This window comes from Triturus cristatus, chromosome 7 (genome assembly GCF_964204655.1).
Source record: "Triturus cristatus chromosome 7, aTriCri1.1, whole genome shotgun sequence".
NCBI lineage: Eukaryota > Metazoa > Chordata > Amphibia > Caudata > Salamandridae > Triturus > Triturus cristatus.
In genome coordinates this window covers 532409464-532430562 of record NC_140590.1, presented here as the reverse complement: position 1 = coordinate 532430562, position 21099 = coordinate 532409464, and the positions used below count along the sequence as shown (strand labels likewise).

The window sequence follows — 21099 nt, the reverse complement described above, 5'->3', positions numbered from 1 at the left end:
GTATTGCATGCAATTGTAGTAGTAGTGGAATTACCTACCAGTTACAAGTGAAACACTAATTGTCATCTGAGAAATGGGGAATTACTGCAGAAACCTGTATTGCTGCACCCAATATCTGCGGCAGTTTTTATTTTCAGCCCGTTTCCTACTCTTCCATATTTTTTTTATTCAAGATTCAGCCTGAACCATCATTTCTGGTGGACAAGAGTAAAGGCTTTTTTTTAAGTGGGCCAGAATGTAAGTTTTAAAAACAAGAAATGACATGGGAGAAAGAGACAGTTCTAAGTTGCAACACTTAATTTAACAACATATTTGTGTGTGATTTTAATCTATACTGGACCATGTGTTGTACTGGATGCTTTGCTACAGTGGCTCCGAGCTAGGTTTGTGCCATTATAGTAACCTCACCTACAAACATACACCGACCTTGCTGTCTCATACTTATCCTCTTGTGTATTTTTCCTACCTTACAAGCTGGTCCAACACCGCTCGAACCCATCTCACGTGGAGAGTTCTACCTTGGAATTTATTATTGTGAAAGAAGAGACTCTTGCAACAGAAGTGGAATGGTCAGGGGGCGTGGCTTAAGAGCCGGAGGGAATGGCCGCCGCTCTGAGGAGCTCCGGGAGAGCGTAGAGCGATGGGCCCTCTCCGGGCTCCCAGCGTGGAAGTGCGGACTGCAGGACTGCTTCCCCGAGCAGCGGAACCTCGCCTGCACATATTTGGAGCATTGCGGTGGTGCGGGGTGAGCGTATCCGATGTTTTTTGAGTGGTAGATAACGGCCGCGGCTCATTGCCGAGTCACGGCGGCCATTTTGCATACTTATCGTTCCCCACGCTTCCCGCTGAACTCTCTGTCAGAGGTTTTGCATTGAAGTGCCAATCTCCTAATTGCCGGTAAAATACCCTGTTTCTCATCTCCTTCATACATTTATGGACTGCTACATATGTTTAAGTCTCTTAGGGACTGGAGCAAAATATTCCCTCAGAGTTTCACTTATTCTCTTGGATGCAATTTTAAGTCTTCCCATGGAGTTAAGTGCCAAGTCATTCTCCTATACCATGTTCACTGGATTTACATAACAATGTTTATTCTTCTTCTCAGTCATTGAACTTATCCTGGGCATGTATTAGGTGGCTATTTATCTTTCCTCAATATAACTTTAATATTCTTTTGAATGCCATTTATGGACCGACATACAGGCTCCAGTTTTTTCCTTTGCTCATATTCTTTGATATAATGGCTCGCTCCAATCGCAGTAATGCGCAACAAATGAACACTAACTGCATGTCGCTTGAGGATAGCAACCCCTTTAGTGTGTTACAGGACAACATGGATGAAACACTTACCAACTCAGTGGGGATAAAAGGCTCCTCACACGTTCAGGTTCCAAACCTAATTCTAAAATACCTTTCACTTCAGGAAAGCGAGTTAAGGCAAATCCTCCTTCTCCCACTAACTCCTCCTCTTCCATATCTATGGAACTTCTACTAGAAGAGATTCACTCGCTTAAACCATACATGGCCGAAACAAATGCATGCCTTCAAAGTCTTGAAGATAATTGGTCTCATACCGAGCAACAAGTTGCGGATCTTGAGACAAGAATTACCTCAGTGCAGGTAGTCTTGGACCCGGTTCCAGCCATACACAGAGAAATACAGAATCTTAAACAACAAGTTGAAAATTTGGAGAACCGCAACAGGCGCAACAATCTACGAATTTACGGTCTGGCGGAAGGTCTCGAGACTTCTGATCCTATACCTTTCTTTAAATCCTTTTTGCCAACTCTCCTTGGTCTACCCAGTTCTCCTCCATTGAATATTCAACGGGCTTATCCTTTGGGCCCACCTTCTCGCTCATCCAACTTTTCTTCATCGTCAATAAAACCTAGAGGTGTTATCCTTTATTTCCTTGAATACACGGATTTGCTCAAAGTTATCCAAGCAGCCAAACAGAAGGGGAAACTTACCTGGAATGGTTCAAATCTCTTTTTTGCGCAAGACTACGCTAAAGCCACTGCAGATCGCCAGAAACTGTTTATGGACATGAGACCTGCTCTCCGTACCCTGAATGCACGTTACGGACTTTTCCATCCTTGTCTCTTCAAAGTAACCTATAATAATAAAACGACCAACTATGAAGATCTTGCACTTCTTCAACATTTCCTGAACTCTTGCAGAAATGATTCTATGGACATTCCTCGTTAATAATTATCTTATTTGTCCCTTCCATATCTGCCGTTAATTGTTTTTACCTCCTTCTCCTGTTGTATCTGGTTGCGGTATAAGAATTCCTCCTAATGTTTTCCCTTTCTTTTTATCAGGTGCGGTCCTGTGATCCTCTGTTGTATGACTTTTTCCGTTTAATGCCCGGAGACGGTTTCCCCTTTGCTGCACCCTCTTGGAGTCTTCCGTCCGGTGTGTTATCTTTCCTATGTGGTTCCTCCTTCCCCATCTTCATTGTCTTCTTGTGGTATGTCTTTTTGACATTTTTCTTCATCATCATATGTTGTTTGACTTGTTTTATATCCCTGTTCTGTGTTTTCTTCCTCCCTATACTTCTTTCTTTCCCCTTCTTTTCTTTGCCTTTTTTTCCTCTCTTCTTCTTTTTTCCCTTTTCCTCTTCATAATCGGTGATAGTTTTTTCATTTCTCTCTCTATCTTTTTCCCAATCTGGATTTTCTTCTATTTCTCTCATTATCATCCTATTCTCTACCTTTCTTTATGTAATGAACTTAGTTTTTTTAGTACCTGCATAACAACGGTTCATATTATAGTTATCTGGTTATATTCTCATTTTACTTTGTATCACTTATTCGATAATGTTTGCATACTAACTGTTCAAATTGATTTTGATTGGTTACTTTCAGAGTAGTTACATGGAATGTTAAAGGATTAAACAATCCTATAAAAAGGCAACGGGTATTATCCCATTTAGCTAAATTGAAGACTGACATAGCACTAATTCAAGAAGCACACTTATCTGATGCTGAAGCGTCTAAATTGAAGCGGTGTTGGATAGGTAATGTTTTTTCTCCCCAAGCTTTAGGTAAGAAAAATTGAGTCTCTATTCTATGTCATAAAAAATATCAGGTGTCAGTCTCCCATCAGGAATGTGATTCAGAAGGTCGTTGGTTAATAGTTAAATCAAATACCTTTAGTCCTTTTCAACGTCTATGCTCCAGTTACAGTAGATAATGTTTTTTGGACTCATATTTCTAAGAAACTCCTTTTGCTTGAAGATGAGTATATTATTTTTGGTGGCGATTGTAACCAGATCTTGATCCCATTTTGGACAGACGCTCTTCAGTTAAATTTTCCAACACTAAGATGCATTCCCAATTTACTTCTACCATAAGCCGTAAATCCCTAGTTGATATTTGGAGACTTTTTAATACTGACACTCGAAAATACAGCTTTTATTCCCCCTCCCATCACTCACAATCTCGAATAGATTACCTCTTTTTTAGTAAATCCTTGTCTCAACAGGTTTCCCACTCCGAGACTGGATCCATTTTAATTTCGGATCATGCTCCAATGTCTGTTGATTTTGATCTGTTACCCTTTACTTCTCATCTGAGAAGATGGCGTTTCAACAATTCCCTATTATCTGATGCAAAATTCTCAAGCCAATTCTCCTCCTTTGCTTCCGAATTCTTTTCCCTCAACTCTACTCCAGATTCTACTCCTGTTATGATCAGGGACTCCTTTAAAGCTGCTGCTAGGGGCTTTATTATAAATTTTGTTTCTCAAAAGAAGAAATATTTTGAAGACCAAACTTCCCAATTACTTGCTGAAATCAAACAACTTGAATATACTTATTACCACTCAAACTCGGAATCTTCATTAAAAAATCTTATCGATGCAAAATTCAAATTTATTAAATCTTCCACTGAAGCTGCTTCTTCATATCTTTTAAAGAGTAGTGCACGTTACTATGGAGGTCAAAATAAAATGGGGAAATTATTAGCAAATTATTTGAAAATACGACGTGAACGAACCAAGATTGAGTCTATACGAAATTCTGAGGGTATTTCTTTAATCAAAGATAACAATATTTTAAACAAATTTGTTTCCTTTTACAAGACTTTATACACTCCCGAATCCCTACCGTCTTTAACCAACCTCTCTACTTTCTTTCAATCAATTGACCAACCTCCATCCCATAATACTGATTTTATGTCTTTAGAAACAGATATCACTCTCTCCGAAATCACTCAAGCAGTCTCTATTCTAAAGAGAGGGAAAGCACCTGGTCCAGACGGATTTACTGTTTACTTTTTAATTCATTTATGAGCTGGTGCCTCTTCTGGTACCTTTCAAGAATCTATGATCTGTTTAATACCCAAAGATAATAAGGACCCTATGCTCTGCAAAAATTACTGTCCAATCTCCTTAGTCAATCTTGATTATAAGATTTTTGCAAGAATCCTTGCCCTTCGAATTGACCCTATTTTACCTAATCTTATTGGTCCAGAGCAATCAGGTTTTGTTAAAGGTCGTTTGGCATCCGATAATTCCAGAGTCTTTTTTAATATTCCCAGTAAAACTTCCTCTCTTGATTACCCTATTGCTGCTATAGCGCTGGACGCTGAAAAGGCATTTGATAGAATTGGTTGGGATTTCATGTTCCAGGTGCTACATTGGATAGGGATTCCTCCTAAATTAATATCTCTTATTTCACTATTGTATTCCGGTCCTAAAGTTTCCATTTTTGTTAATGGGAAAATTTCTGATTACTTTCCGCTTTTAAGGGGAGTACGTCAGGGATGCCCCCTTTCTCCTCTTTTATTTATAATAGCATTGGAACCCTTTTTAACTAGAATTAGGCAAGATGCTCAAATTACTGGTTTTCGACTTGATTCCCATGTTAAAATGTCTGTTTATGCAGATGATATTCTTTTATATTGTTCTAACCCTTCTACATCCATTCCTGCTTTTATGAAACAGGTTGATTTATTTTCTCAATTATCCGGTTATCGTCTCAATTCTGATAAATGTGAAGTTCTTCCTCTTAATGAGCTTTGCCTCAAACATGATTTCATTTCCACAGGTTTTGTCTTGGAACACCTCTAAGATAAAATATCTCGGACTGTGGTTCTCTTCTAATATTCCCGAAACGCTAAAACTCAATTTTGCGCACATAACCAAAACTTTATCTGACTCTATTGATCGCTGGCACCCACTTTTTCTCTCCTGGTGGGGACGACTAGATTCTATCAAGATGATGCTTTCTCCCTTAATCTTATATGTTCTTTCCATGATTCCTGTAAATATTCCTCAATTATACTTTAAAAAAATTGATTCTCTTTTAACAAAATTTCTTTGGAAAAATAAATCTCCCAGAATAGCTCTATCCACTCTGAAAGCAGATAAAACCTCAGGCGGTCTTAAATTTCCCGACTTTAAAAAATATCATTATACCTTCTCTTTAAAACAATCTTCCCGTTGGCTTTCTCTTGGTCAGTATATATACCCGCCAATCTGTTGACTATAGAGAAGTACTTTATGTCACCTTTCAATTTTCAAGAATCTCTTGCTTTTACTAACAATCTTTCTTCTTTTCAAACTTCAATCATCTCTCACACCCGTAAAATTATTGCTCCATTGTTATCCTCTACTTATCCAGAGTTTTCTTCATTAGATCAACAGCCCATTTGGCACAATGGATTACTACCCATTAAGAACCGTACCGTCTACTGGAATTCTTGGAGGAGTAAGGGATTACTTTGGATCTCACAACTAATACGTAACAATATTCCTTTACCCTTTTTGAATCTTCAAGCACTATTTGCTTTATCATCTTCCTGTAAAACTCAATATGATCTTTTATTCCCCTCACTCTCCCGTATCTTCGTTCATTACCATCATTGTCTTCTCCATCCTCCAGCTGCTCCTTGTTATTTCCCTTGCTTTCTACTTCTTCCTCAGCTTATTCTATTTATAAATCCCTATCTCTTTCTTCTGATCGAAGCAAGACAAAAGCTGAATTGGCTTGGGAAAAAGATCTTATGGAATGTTGGACAACTCTTTTTTGGGATAAGATATGGCTTAAAATTCATAAGACCTCCAGAGCTGCTAATACCTCTCAAACCCTTTATTTTGTCTATCAACGTGTTTTATTTACTCCCGCAAAATTAGCCTCCTTCTCTACAAGTTCTACCCCTACTTGTTGGTCCTGCCCTTCCACCAATGCTGATCTCAAACACATGCTATTTGATTGTACTCCTATTCACCATTTCTGGCAATTGGTTTGGACTCAGATTAATAAAATTTTTAACACAAAAATTCCCTTTTCTCCTTCCAACATTTTTCTAGGATCTTTGTCACCTAATTGGCCCCAATCTCCCTCTAATTACAAAATAGTAGACTTGTTATTGGCAATAGCTCTTCACTTAATAACCTCTAATTGGAAACAAGCCGACAAAGTCACTTTCAAAGCTTGGTGGAATGCCGTTTGTTTCCATCACAGACTTGATACAAGTTACATTTCCCCTCTTTCAATGTCCATTAAAAGAGACCTTTTATGGCTTCCTATATTCTCATACCTGACCCATATTGCCTCACATTGTACTCCATTAGTCCATGCTTCAGATGAGGTTCGGAAACCCCCTTGACGTCTTGGTTGCCTAAACTTTCTTATGTCAAATAAGTTTTTCCTTAAATTCTTAATATAATAGTTGCTCTTATTTCTCAAAATTGCCTTGTATGCATACAGAAATTAATTTCATATGTTATTTTATTTTCCTTTCCAGAATATAGTTGTGTTAAGAATATAACAATTTTTAGCTCCTTTCCCCCTTCCCTACTCCCCCTTTTTTCTTTTTCATTCCCTACTTTCTCATAGATTGTTTCTTGATAAATTATTTACCTTAATGTATGTACTTTTGTACATGTTATTTCTATTTGTATACTACTGGTTCATGATAAATATTTTTAAAAAAAGAAGTGGAATGGTCAAAACATGCCCTAACCTATGTTCCCTTTTAAATTCCTAATTTGTGATTGGTGCGCAACTAAGAAAAAGCTATTCCTGAGTTAGACACTAACCTTGTTAAGTCTTATTTTACTCATCCATAGGACGTTCCTGAACATCCATTCATTGATGGTTTATTCCTCAGTGAATGGCAATGAATGACTGAGTTTCAAAGAGATCTTTCAACAAGAATGTATGAATACCATTACTAATCTAGAACCCTACTCCCTTTTCTCACAACCTGTCCCTTCCTAACTCGTAAAATACATCGGCCTCTATTCGGTGCCTTGGTTGAGTCATTTCATAAACTGCGCTCTTGAAAATGAAGAGGTCAGAGACCCTCTCACAGATGGTCGAGCATCGCTTATTTTTACAGAGTACTTATGATGCGCGTGCTCTAACCGGCAGTTTGAAACAGGTCATTGCACGATGCTAACCAACAAGTATCTGATCACACTTGGAGACAGTGACTTGTTCAGTCCACACATTTCACATTTGTATCTAGAGACGTCGATTATCTGGATGTCAACACTAACAAGGGCACAACTGTTCGTGGCGATTGCTTGAAAACACGCGCTCTTCTGCTGACGTGTGGCTCGTGTGGCCCCTCTGCAGTCTAACTTCACGGTGCAGCTGACACCCTCCCCACCCCGCCGCTTCACCCATCACCTAGAGTTTATTCGCGTTTTCCAAATTAAGACTTTTGCATGTTCTGTGTCCTGAAAGAAAGGAAGACAACGTGTCCAGTGAGGCACATTGAGACAGAGAGAACCTTCTGGAATGCCACTAATGCAACCGTTGAAATCCACTTGTTTCTGTGCCTCGCCTCTGTTTTTGCTTCCTCTCGTGCCCGCATGTTAATTAGACAGATTGCTCGGCTGGCGAGCATCCCTCTATAGTCCATCATCCTATTGGCATGAAAATGATGTAGGATATTTGCCATGGCCGTTCCATAACATATTATAGCTCACAGCAGCAGACATTTACATTTACTCTTGTTTCATGCCGTGCTGTAATTATTTGCAATCAGCTCGCAGGGAAACAGTGGGAGTGCATAATGCTTGTTTTGAAGACGCTTTTCAGGCTGGTGTTTCCCTCATGGGATTTCATACAAACGTTCACGCACAGAGTAACAACACTAAACATGGCCATTATGTACAATCATTCGAAAAAACACAAACACGACGTTGTGTAGGATCTGCTGATAAACATTTACCTCTAGCAGCAGAGAACATGGCCTGATGATGTGACGTCATTTCCCCTCTGGCCCGACTTATACATGCATTAGTAGGGTAGCAGCAGCAGAACAGCATGCGGTGATATTTGTCTGGCAGCCTGCCTGCCTGCAGAAACTAACCCTCGAGTCAGGGCCTGCAGAGGGCAACATTGCACTCCCATTAAGAAATGTGCTTTGTGCCTACTTGCTTCATTGACTTGTTTATGCACAAAGGAGTTTAATGCATAGTAAAGCTGTTTTCATATTGTTTTCTCTCTAATTTCGGTGCCTACTATGATTTTATTAAGAGTAAGGAAATATGTGTTGCAGAGTCGGGACATTGCTGCTCAAGTTATTTGTGGTAATAAGTGTGCCCTAGCCTCATTGTTGTCTAGGTTGGTCTAACCTAGACAATGTTGAGGTTTCATTTGCATATTTTCTTTAAATTTGTGAAAATGTTCACATTTAGCTGCATGGGTAAATGTTCTTGGCGCACTTGAAGATTCTCCTTTTCAAGTAACACTATCCCCACACATGACAGAAACTCACCTGTTACCTGCCTCTCTGTAAACGAAAACTCAAATGTACCCGTGGGCCTTGACGCTTCCTGGCTAGATTTGCGCAGTACACCTATATCTCTGCTTACATTCATAGCAGGTTACCAGTTTAAATTCAGCCCAGGAGCCAGTTCAGCTGTATCCAAGAGCAGAACAGGCATGTGTACACATTTTAGCGCTATCTATGTGCTTTGTTATTACTGAAGGAGCGCAGACCTTTGTGGGGCAGTTTTTGTAAGGCCCACTGTGCGGAAGTAAAGTTTGCAGTTGTGCATCCAATGAGGATGTCCTCCAGCTGGGTCCATGCTCCCGTTCCCTTTTACAGGTCTTAGACAGTCTAGTTATTTCAAGTTCTCCAAACTTGTGATTATTTGGTACTTGAGATTATTTTTAGGTTCTTCCTGAGACATTGCATGCGCTGTCACTGGGGAGACATGTTGTTGCTTAGAGGTTTCCCATTGCTTACCACTGGTTGGCTTCAACGTCAGTCTCATTTACTTGCTTTTCATACATTGGTGAGTGTGGCATTCACTTGCGCTTCATGTGTTTTACCCTCCCCTGGAGGATGGCCAAAGTATTTGTTTCTTTGCACTGTTCCCTTAATCAAGCACTTCTTTTTTCTTTATGTTGAAGTACTAGGCTAGAGTGCAATAAACATCTGTTATTCAGTGCAAAGATCCCTACAGGTGAACGTGCACTTTACAAATATACGTTATGTTATGCATGTCTTTACCAGCAGTCTCCCTCGTGTACTCTTCATGTTGCTTCAGGCTGTCACCCTGCCCTCCATGTTACTTCTCCCTCTGTGTTACTTCACCCACCGCAAGCCCACTCTCCGTGTTACTTTGCCCCTGCCCTCCCTCTGTGTTGCTTCAGCCCCCATCCTGTCCACCCTTCATGTTGCTTCTCCCTCTTTGTTGCTTGCCCCCTGCACTCCATCTATCATGTTACTTAGCCACCCGCCCCTCCATATTGCTTACCCTCTCTTGTATGTTGCTTACCTTCCACCGCCATTCTTTTTTTTCTTTTTGTTTACTGATCCAACTCAGATTGGTAAACAAAATGAAAAAAAAGGGCTTGTATCATTTTGAAGGCTCATGTATGCTTTGTGTGCACGCTTATAAAATGATGGCATATCGCTTTGTAGACTTTTTTTATTATTATTTTTTAAAAAGCCATGCTGCACAGCATCCTAGAATGCTGAGCAGCATGGCTAGAGAACCACTAGCAAAGCTAATATAACCCAAAATCGACATGTGTCTGCTTTCGCCAATGCTTGTTACTACAAGTTCATACATTTTCTGCAGAATATTCAAACCAACAGCTCATGAGTATGCTCTGCTTGCGAAACACTAGAAGGTAGTATTACCATATGTTTGAAGACACTATAAAACATCATTTGCAAATGCGGTCGGAAAACAATAGTACATGGCATTGAGACTAGCTATTAAGAAGGGACGCCCCTATCTAATAGCGAGAGTCACAAAATAGCGTTTGTACGTGCCTGGAGCCTTTATTACGGTCGCAAATGGGCCGATCACCCGTTTGCGACCGCAAAAAAGGGTCGTACATCTGGATCTGAGTGATTCAAAAATATTCTCTGAGATATTGAATGAAGACAGTATGAGCTAATTCTGCAAAGGGCTACAAAGCAGTCAAAAGGGTGAGGGAAGGACTCCGTCACCGAACCCCACTCACTCATCGTGCCAGTTCCCTGTCCCCAGTCTATGAGAATTGGGTGAGCTCAAGGGGTAAAATCCAGATGAGGAGAACGAGTCCTAAGAAAACTCTCCAATCACAATATAAATGGGTAAAGAAACAAAACTACAGAAGATGAGGCAAAGGCAGGAGGTGACAGGGCAAATGATGTATAGAAGCAGGGCAATGCAGGCTGAGAAGTGAGAAACAGCAAAGCGCAGGGTGGACAACAGCGGGGTGAGGTAGAGAGCTTGAGAGAGACAAGGATAGGTAGACAACAGAATGAGGTAGGGTGAGAGAGGTAGGAGGCAGCTTCAGGCAGGGAGGGGGAAGCAGAGGGCAACAGAAGCCAAATGGAGTAATGGAGAGTTTGAAGTGGGAATCTGGACGTAACAGAGCATGATGAGGCTAGAGTAAGGGAATTAAAGGATGGACAAAAAATGAGCAAAGGAGAGCGAGAAAGGGTAAAAAGGGTATAAAGAGGCACGTGAAAAGAGAGCACCAAAGAACGACAGAAAGAGCCAAAGGGTGACAGGTGAGAGGTAGAACAGCAGGAGCTACAGGGGTGAGAAGGTAAGACAAGACAATGATTGCACAAACAGGGCAGCACAGGTGGGTGTGGTGGGAAAGAGGACAGCAGGGGCACACGTAGTAAGATACAGTAAAGGTAGTAGAAATATAAGGGCATATTTACAAAAACATTTAGGAGCGCGGAGCTGCGCCAAATTCATCAGCACCTCGCTCTGGCATTTGTAAAACACAGGGATGCGCCATATTCACAAGAATATGGTGTCCCTCTGTGTTTCCCATAGTACTGGCGCAAAAAAACCTTCCTAGCGCCAGTGCAGGCACCCTGCAGCAATGTTGCAAGGCTGCCTACGCTGCAAGGGCGATTATTTATAAACAATCAATAATGGTGATTTGCTCTTTCTATGTATGCTGAAGAATGACACACACATAGAAAGGGCAAAAAATGAGAAGAAATTAATAATTTCTCCTCGTATTGCAATTCTAATGCCTGGTAATCCATGGCGTTCGTTTTTGGTGCTGCCTCAGCCTTGTAAATCTGGGGCAGCGCCAAAAAGCAATGAGAGTTACGGTGGAACGCCCATAGCAACACCCATTGCACGCCCCTTTGCCACAGAGGACTGCTGCGAAAAGGGGCATATTTACAAGGTGGCGAAAAGCCACGTTAAGTGGCTTAGTACCACTTTGTAAATATGGGAAATTGTGCTAAGCCACCAGAGGTCACAAAAAGTGATGCTCCTGTGGTGATAGGGGCTTGTAAATATGCCCCATAGAGTTGGTTAGGTGGGATATGGGTGTGGTGGGAAACAGAAAGACAGGAGAGGTTAAGAAGGCAAGGTGAGGAAGAGGGTAAAAGATAGCAAAAAATGGAAAGTGAGGAGGGGGAAACAAGTGCACAGAGTAAGAAATTAGGGATTTACTACACAGCAAGAACATAGGAAGAGGGAGAGCAGCAAAACTTAAGGGCCCAGAGGGGCACGCTCTCTGGAGTTGGCTACAAGCAAGACTCAGTTGCGGCCAGGTGGACGAGGTTCAATGTCTCCCAGCCAGACCTGGAGCCAGAAACCAAGGGCTTTAAGTGGGCCGGGGTCCTGCCAGTGCTCAGAGCCGGCAATTCTAAATAGCAGGTGCTGAGACGGGTCTCTATCAGGCTCTCCCATTTTTGCCCTCAGCCTGACGAAACAACTCTTACCTCTGCAGCAGTATCAAACTTCACTGCCTTTGAGGTAACTTCCAAGAGAATCGTTATAGTTGTTTCAGTCTCACCCTTCCAGAACTGAAGCATTTTCAATAGTCTATACAACGAGGCCATAGTTGTTGCTTATCTTACACAACTAACAACCATTGGCAAAGCCAATAGCCCTGACTTGGTGTAGATGTAATGTTACTTGTTGTATTATGTATCTGTATACAATGACAGAAACAGCAAAATACCAGTCGGGCGGCACACTTTGCTAAACAGAGACTTTTACCTTGCGTATTTTTAAGCCACGCACTTAATTACATCGCCAACGTCCCTTTGAGAGACCCTCTAGTTTTGTAATTCCACTTCAAGCCCTGCAAGAAGCCCAGTCTCATTTGAGATTGCGATCGGAGGGGGAGGGGCGGGGTCGCGTGGCCGCGTGGCAGGCAGGCGTGCGATACGTACGGTTGCACCTTGTTGAAGAAGTGCCGCCGCAGCAGGAGGGCGAGGGTGGTGAGCACCAGCATGGTGGTACACATGGCCGAGCCTTCATCACCAGGCGCCGGGCTGCGGCCGGCTCATCGCAGCAGGCCTCGGGGCAGGTCTGGGAAGGCGGCTTCTGTCTCGAGCAGGCTGCGGCGCAGTGTCCTCGCCACCCTCTCGGCACGCTTTAATGATCCGTTTACAAGGATTAGGGATACGGGCGAGGATTTATTCGAGGCATTCTCAGAGTGGCGTGAGGAGGGCCGGGGACGGCCGAAGCAGAGGTGAAAGCCCTCTAATCCCAGCTAGGGCCCTCCCCGGGCCTAGAGACAACCTGTGCGGGGCGTGCCCCAGGGACTCAGGGTCGGGCCAGCACCTCGTCGGTTCGGCTCCCCCTCGTCGTGATTCTCCTTAGGGCGTCAGGCCATTGACTCGCAGGTGTCAGTCAGTTAATGCTTCTCCTGAGCCCGCATTGCCTGTCTTGGTAGGTCCCGAGCCTGTCCGCGCCCCTGAGCCAGTATTACTGTCCCGAACCTGCCGTCGCTTGTCTTGGTCTGATACCGGCCCCCTGAGTCCATCCTCAGTACATCTGTACCGTGGTGTAGCTTGTAAGTGCCCTTCTATAACCCCTCTCCTCGTTGTGCTGACCTCTCTTCTCTTACCTTCTCTTTCTTACTCTCTCCCTTACTCCCTCTATCTTTATCCGTTTTCTTTCCCCATGCTCTCATTCCTCTTACGTTTTTATTCTCTCTTCACATCTCATTTCTGTCCCAGTCCAATTTTCTATATATTATCGCACCTACCTTCTCATTTCCAACCTCCCCCTCCTTCTTTCTTCCTCTCATTTTCTCCTCATTTCCCCTCAATTTTCTCTTTGCGCACACCGTTTCCTTCTCACCGTCACCTTCCTCTTCTCATTTCTTCCCTCTCCTCCAAGCCCCTCTGTCCCCCTCCAGTTCACCCAACTCTTTAATTATATCACCTACTCCATCTCTATATTTTCTCCTCTATCTTACTATCTCCTTCTCTTTGTTTCTCCCCACTCTCCACTATTCTTCCCCAACACACTAAATGCATGCTCAATTCCAGTCTCTCTTCCCCTTACCTTTTCTTTCTACCATCTCCCAGCAACTTTGCCATTTCTCCCCTTCCCTCTCCCACCTCTTCTTTATTGCTGTCTATCTCTGCACATCCCATTAAATTTCTTCTTTAGATTTAGGTTTTAGATTGTCTTCCCTCAGTCTGTCTTCTCCCCGCTCATGTATACTGATTTTCTTTTCAATCTCTTTTTCTTCCCATGCCATCATTTCCTCAATATCCCTGAGACGTAGGCTGTCTATGAGTAAGTGCAAGTCAGATGCCTGGGGAGATTTAGACCACAATGCCTTCTGACCAGCTAGAGGTGACCTTGATATTCATCTTTAGATATGGTGCGACATATGCCAGGAGGGAGCATATAACATGGTAATTTGAAGTGACCACAATGTTTTTTGTAGACGTAAACATGCATCAATTGCAATATGCAGCATTTTTCACAACAGGTATACAGCTACCTACTAACATAACGTGTATTTGTATAGCGCACGTTCACCCAAGGGTATCTTGTGCAGAATAACAGACGTTTATTGCTACCCAACTTAATGGTGCTCATTTTATCGACCTCTGAAGGATGAGTGGACCTGCCGGGATTTTAACCTGTGACCATGAGGTCGCACAAAGGTCCCTAAAGTGGCCCCATTAGTCCACCCAGCCAGCAGCCCCTCAGCCACTAACCAGCACTCAACTCTCACCAACACAATGCCAAAAGAAACCTCAAAATGTCTTATTTGTATCAAAGACAATAGTCTACTCTAAACCTTCTAGTATTCAATCTCCATCTCATAAGGACTTTATGCATCTTAGTCAACATTGCACCACTGCCCCGCTCCCAACCAACACCTCTTTTCTAAAAGGAAGCACCCATGTCTTTCTTCTAGCACTCCTGCTCTTGTATATCGCTGCATCACCAACCTCAACATCACGGATGTCATTACATCACTGGCACTACATCAGGGGTATAATTACCACGGTTTCATTTTGAATCTATTTAATTATAACTATTTTAAATGTAACTTATACCTTCTAATGTTATCAATATGTTCTCTTTGTATTATATGTATATTCATATATCACGTAAATGTCAAAGAAACAAGACCACCTTTAACCTAGAGGAATACAAAGATGCATTGAGCATCCTATCAAATGATCTGGGCAATTCTAAATTGTAATACTATTAAAACTTTATCACCTCACTTCAGCCTCACCTACAACGTTCTCACATGCACATTGAATAACAAACATTCTTCCCCACTACAATTAAAAAAAATTCACATTTCAAATCTTTATTCGGATATATACAGAAATCTATAAAAGTAAGAGAGAACGAATAAAAATCTCATGTTTTGCCAACACCGAACAATTTAAAAACAGAATATTAGTATGGAATTACGGTCCAATGATTATAGTGCAGAAGTTGTGGCATACACACAATTAATGATACATAAGTTTAAAACTGTCCTTATTACATAGATAAAAATATTTCTAATAAAAAGAATCATCAAGTTAAAATAGATAGGCATATGTTAAAAAACTTTTAACGTGCACAAAAAAGCAGAGGGTCATAGGACCATAAATACATATCAATTTTAAGGTTTGGAACATATGATACATGATTTACGCTAAAAGATGCCATCAATATAACAAATTCAGACACTTGTATTAAAACCATCCAGTCCATATTTCAGCTTTCTTCATAACACAGTCTATCTAAATGGGTCAATGTTTTATGGCTTAGGTAAGCCTTCTTTATATATGTCAGAAGGGTGCGACATGTATAAGGGTCTGACAAGTTCCATAAAAAATTGAAGGCCTCCTGATGGTAAATGAGGCCATTAGTTAAAAATAGGGGACACATTGTACATGATCTAATATATTTATATAATTTGCAAAACATCATGAAATGGATTTTTTTTGTCTAGCCTTTCTGTCGTATGGGTACCCATAGATTAGGTGGCCATAGCTTTGATTTATGGAATTCAACTAGATGATGGAGCAACTCTAGGTGTAATCTGGTTAGCAAGTATCTATCTCGGGTGATATTCACATTTATTAGATAGCCTTGTATCCCCTCTTGTATTGGGCTCAAGCAATATCTCTCCAATGATGGCTTAGGTCTTTCCCAGGACTCTCTCCCCTTTCCCCAGAAAAACTGTTCTGAATTCTTTTTTGCTGAATTGTAAGATACAGGTTGGATCCAAGATACTGAAACTTTCCTCTATTTCCTGTAGTCAGCCCTTCATGTACTGGAGCCAGGGTATTTATTCTTGGTGGTCAAAGCTCCAGACAATGGATGGTTTCCCTAGTGAACTTGGCGCCTGGTTTGCTCCAAATACTATTCCATTTAAGGTCATTCAAGGTACTGAGTTTGATAGAATCTTCTGCGTATATGATATCAAGTTCTTTATGGATGATGTAGGCAGAGGTTGAACGTGGGCCAGCCAAAAGCCTGTGTGGGAAGATAGTCTCCTGCATCTGAATCAAATTACTATTTGTCTTGCCCCAGGGACCACTGCCTGCCCTTAAAAAATGAAACTGAAATGTTTCATTTTTATTTTTTAAATGCATCCCATTTTCCTTTACGAAAAACGGGCTGCATTAAAAAAAAACGACTTTATTGGCAAAGCAGTCACAGACATGACCCCCAGCAGGCCACCATCCCAGGGAGTGATTGTCATTCCCAATGGGGTTGCAAATTGCGACAACCTCATTAATATTCATGAGGCATGCAATTTGCGACCCCATTGGGAATCGCAAACAGTGTCTCAGACACTGTTGTACATAGCATTTTGCGACTTGCAAATTGCGACTCACAATTTGCGAGTCACAAAATGCTATGGTCGTACATCTGGCCCTTAGCGCCTTGTTTTTCAGTGTCATATAATCCTGACTCTTTTCAGTTGATAGCACAGCAACATCTTTTAGCATAATAATATAAGGGTACATTCTTGGGGTAATTGTGGATAATCTTATAAGGGGCATTCGGTAACAATCAGTGGCTTGCTCAAGGTAGCAGCTTTCGGGGCTTGTGCATTCCCATAGTCTTTTCTTTGCTTCTCTGGATATCATTTACTTTTCTACTAGTTCAGGCTAGTGATACATTAGTTATCGCTGGTGCTGGTGAAGCATTAGTTTTCCCTGCCACACTTTTGGGCACTCATTTGTAGGCAGCCCCTCCATCTGTTGGGCCAGGTTCTCTGAATTCATGTTAATCAAAGGAATATCTGCGACAGTCAGAATTCTTGCCCGTTGGCTACAGGCTGGTGTTCTCTTTAAGACCATAAGATGGAACTCCATGGCATATATACGGGCATAGAGAGGAATGAATTCCCGTTTTATTGTAGCTCTGTCGCTGTATGCATTTCTCAAAAAAAGGTTCCATAATGTCCTGATTGATAGAGCACAGTTCCTTACCCTCTCCCATCATTTGTGGTGAGGTAGCGATATCTCTTTTTGGTCCCCTTGTTTGTAGGAGGGGCCTCTTCCGTGATGATTTGTATACTCTCTGAGTCCTATCTATAGTTTTACCTCTGGTTGAGGCCTTAGCTTTTTTGTTTGACATAAGGCTTGAGCTTGGGCGCAGTTTGTCTGGAGACTCCACCCTCTGGATCATATTATTGGAATCACTCACAGAGGCATTCAGGGTAAGAGTAGGCACAAATTCTTGTCTTGAGCATGGGCGCATTTTTGTCTGGAGACTCCACCCTTTGGATCATATTACTGGAATCGCTCACAGAGGCATTCAGGGTAAGAGTAGGCACAGATTCTTGTTCCGTGGCGGACAGCAGATAGTCATTTGTGGGCTGTCCTGTACCAAGAGTAATCCCAAGGAGGGCTGTACCGAGGCTCAATGATCATCTGCTCTTGAGGGCTCGATTTCAGCATTACCACCTCTATAGCTCTTTCCAGCATACAGGCAATGGACGTATGCTTTGCAGGCGGGCTCGAGGCGGGATTCCCTCCCAGCAGCTTTCTATTTACCATATTCCCACAGGGTTCAGCAGACTTGGAATAATCCAAATATCCTCCTTGGTTTTCAAAAATGGGCAACAAATAAGTGGGATAACTCAAGAAGCCCCTTTGTTGATTGTATAGCTTTCGCCCACTTTAGTGCAATGGTCATAATAATGAAATCTTTTCCTGGGAGATCGATAACGGAGGGGTGGCCCAGTCTCATCTGGTCTTGGACGGGCACAAACTAGCCCGCCCTTGGCCCAGACTTCGCCCTGGAGCAGCCTGGGGGCACGTCCCATGCAGCAGGGCTGAGGCACACTTTTTAAAACGCAGTTTGTCGCTTGTCAGGCAAGGGATGTTGGGGTGTTGAAGTCCATCCAGCAGCAGCAGCAATGCATGCAGCTCTCCTAGCATCTTCTCCAAGACGGGCGTACCAGAGTAGAATGCCCCCAGGCAGTGGAGCTGTGTTGTGCTTTTTAAAGCGCAGTTCATCACATGTCAGGCAATTGATGGTAGGGATTGAAGTCCCCCAGCAGTAGCAGCAATGCACGCGGCTCCCCCAGCAGCTTCTTCAGGCCGGTCACGCCAGAATAGAATGACCCCCAACAACTCATAAGTGACACATCCTTGTCAGGTAATGATTTCACTTCTTCCTTCCCCTAAACATCTACCACCATAAGAAGCGCCTCGACTTATCTTCTGATTATCCAGACTCACCTATAAGCTGTTTTTAGTACCCCCATCTTGTTAATTTTTCCATGGTGATTTTAGGCCCTTAGGCTTCTAGGACTAAGATTGACCTTCGAAGCATAGACATGGCACTGCTTGATCTCTTCCTTACCATCGGCTTGAAGGTCATCTTGTCTAGAGTGAAAATCCTTCAACCATCTTTCTTTCCGGACATAATGGGCTAGGGTTTCTTTCCTAAGAGGTGTGTATGGGTCACAAACCAACCACCCAATATATCCCCAGATATCCTGTGCTGTCTGGCACTCTCTTAACAAGTTCAATGCTCTGGAGAAAAGTAAGCAATTGCACTTATCACCACATTCGGGGCCTTAGACACGGTCCCACGCCTGGACTAGGATATCCCACAACCCTTTCCTCTTCTCCCCCCTGCATTCCCCAATCCTTCACCCGGTTACACTAGTATTTACCTTGGATATTTCTCATACAGCAGATGTAACTTATACTCCTAATGCTTAAAATATACTATTCCCTGTTATCCTATCTTAGGGGGGGCTTATTTTTCAACGGGTGGATAATCTCTGATACACTAAATGTAGTCTCGGTATAAGTAGGTCCATATCGTTTTAAATTAAGTATGTCTCTTTATTCTCACACTGATTCTTACATGTACTCCTTCTAGTACTTATGTCTTATGGTACCATTTTCTATGCCTTCCAAGGTTTCTGTAACTCTTGAATGTTTATATGTTGCTTTCAAATGCTGATAAAATATTTGGATGTAAAATGTGCTGCTCTAAGAGAAATGTATTTCTTTGCTTGCTCACACCATATAATTTCCTTATTTCTCTAAATAGTGTATATCAATATATTTTAGAATGAATACAGTATTAATAATAATTAATTTGTCTACGCAATAGGATACTGACACCAGCTAATAGAACAAGCCTGCAAAGGTTCTCTTGACCTTTGCAGGCTTGTTCTATTAGCTGATGTCATGTATCTAGAAGAAAACATTTTAAAACGTTTAGATTTAGTTAACTACTCACTGGTGTGAATGATTAACGTGGGAAATGGTTGGAGAGACAACAGACTATCAGAAGACCCATTTCCATTGGACAAGGATGACTTAACCATGCTGAATGTTGCAGATGTTTTGTGTTTTCATATATATGTGTTCCTAGAACAATCCAATGCAATCCATTGCGATCCTATGCTTCAATTCCTTAATGCTTTTTATCCAACCCTCAATACTTTACGCATTGTTTTTCCTTATTCTTGCCTGAATTGCTATGGGCTACTGCTAATGGCAATTTCCTCTTACTTTGACCCTTTTGGGAGGAGACTTTCTCTACATGTTGATCATAGCTCCTGCTGTGATTAATTAATTTTGATTTATCAACAATTGCTACAGCAACTTGTTGGGGAACTAGGCTGAGTCTTCCTGAACTGCTCTTTATGGGGAGCTTATTTCTTTGACTAACTAGAAGTGCCAGAATCTTGCTCTTTTCTGAAAGACTCTTTATAGGTTCTTATTTAGTTTAGGACTCTTGATTAAGATAGAGACTATCTCCTTTATAGAACATACTGTCTATTTTATGCTGTCTCTAACAAAAACGTTCTCGATATTCCTATAATTTGACTAATTTGATTAAAAACAGCAAAAACCGTACTAATCTCTTAAATGAGAAAAAAAGCTTTTAAACAATTCCAAACCTCTCATCATTGACTGAACATTAAGATCCTAAAAGTTGATGATTCTATTTGAAATTAAATTTAGAACAGCTCTATTCTAAAACAGTGGAACAGATCCATTTGCCTGAAGATGGAGGAAAGCCAAAAATAGCAGGCCATTGTTGTAAGTGCCTTGGGTTTGCACTGGTCATCAATTGGCCCCCCACATTTTGGGCGCTGACAAATCTGGTAGCACTGGGAATGTTTACGGTGTGAATAGAGCTATAAAATAAATCCCAAACCCTGCTTAAAAGTCCTGACTCCTAATTCCAATGTCCAGAACTTGAAGATCTGACAAGGCGGTACTCAAAGGCAATTGCGGTTTAGAAGGTGTGAGTATTAATAGGGCAAATGTTGTAGTTGTGATAAGGTTGTATTCTGTTTTCTTTGAGGTGTGTGAGTGAATGGTAACGGTATAGAAAAGAGATTGGAGAGAGAAGATTGAAGAAAATGTAAGCTGTAGAACCACCAGAGAAACTAGACACAAAAAAAGAGACCTTTAGGTATACCAAATTTAGAGGTAGAACTAGAGGAGATGATAAAGGGATGTTTGTAATTTGAATATTTAAATTAATACCAGAGGAAAGAATTAATTCACCTGTGAAGTTACACAAAGGGCATTTTTGTACATGATCAATTGACAGAAATAGCCAATAAATATGAGGCGGATCTCACCAATAACATACATTTACACCAAAGTTAAAGAATGGAGATAGATGATCCCGCCATAGAAAACATGAGAATTACAGGAATGCACTTGCATATTGTGGAATTGATAAAATGCATTTGCAGAAGAAAGGATACAGAAAAATTGGAAATTAGATGCTCAAGGAAGGATGAAAAGAAAAAGAAGGAATCAGTTAGTGGAGGAGGACAGGATGAACAATATGAGAATGAAGTGACAGTATATCCACCTGAAGAAATAGCAGGAAGAACGTATGTGCACATTCCTTGGAGCAGAGGTGATTTGGCAGCATTTACTAAAAAAT

At 41.6% G+C, this 21099-nt stretch overlaps 1 protein-coding gene and 1 long non-coding RNA gene across 3 annotated transcripts in view; one reads left to right on the top strand and one right to left on the bottom strand.

Moving 5' to 3' along the window:
• The window catches only part of LOC146810031 (uncharacterized), a 98505-nt gene extending 85679 nt beyond the window's left edge, over positions 1-12826 (bottom strand). The window contains exon 1 of the transcript XR_014966538.1: positions 12624-12826. The gene's annotated coding sequence lies outside the window, so the exon portion shown is untranslated. The remainder of the gene's footprint in view (positions 1-12623) is intronic.
• LOC146810030 (uncharacterized) overlaps positions 1-21099 on the top strand; it is a 79577-nt gene that overhangs the window by 23349 nt on the left and 35129 nt on the right. The window contains exon 2 of one of the 2 annotated variants that reach the window (XR_014966539.1): positions 2325-2473. The exons of the other annotated variant lie outside the window; for it this stretch is intronic. This is a non-coding gene — a long non-coding RNA (uncharacterized LOC146810030). The remainder of the gene's footprint in view (positions 1-2324; positions 2474-21099) is intronic. 2 annotated transcript variants of the gene reach the window in all.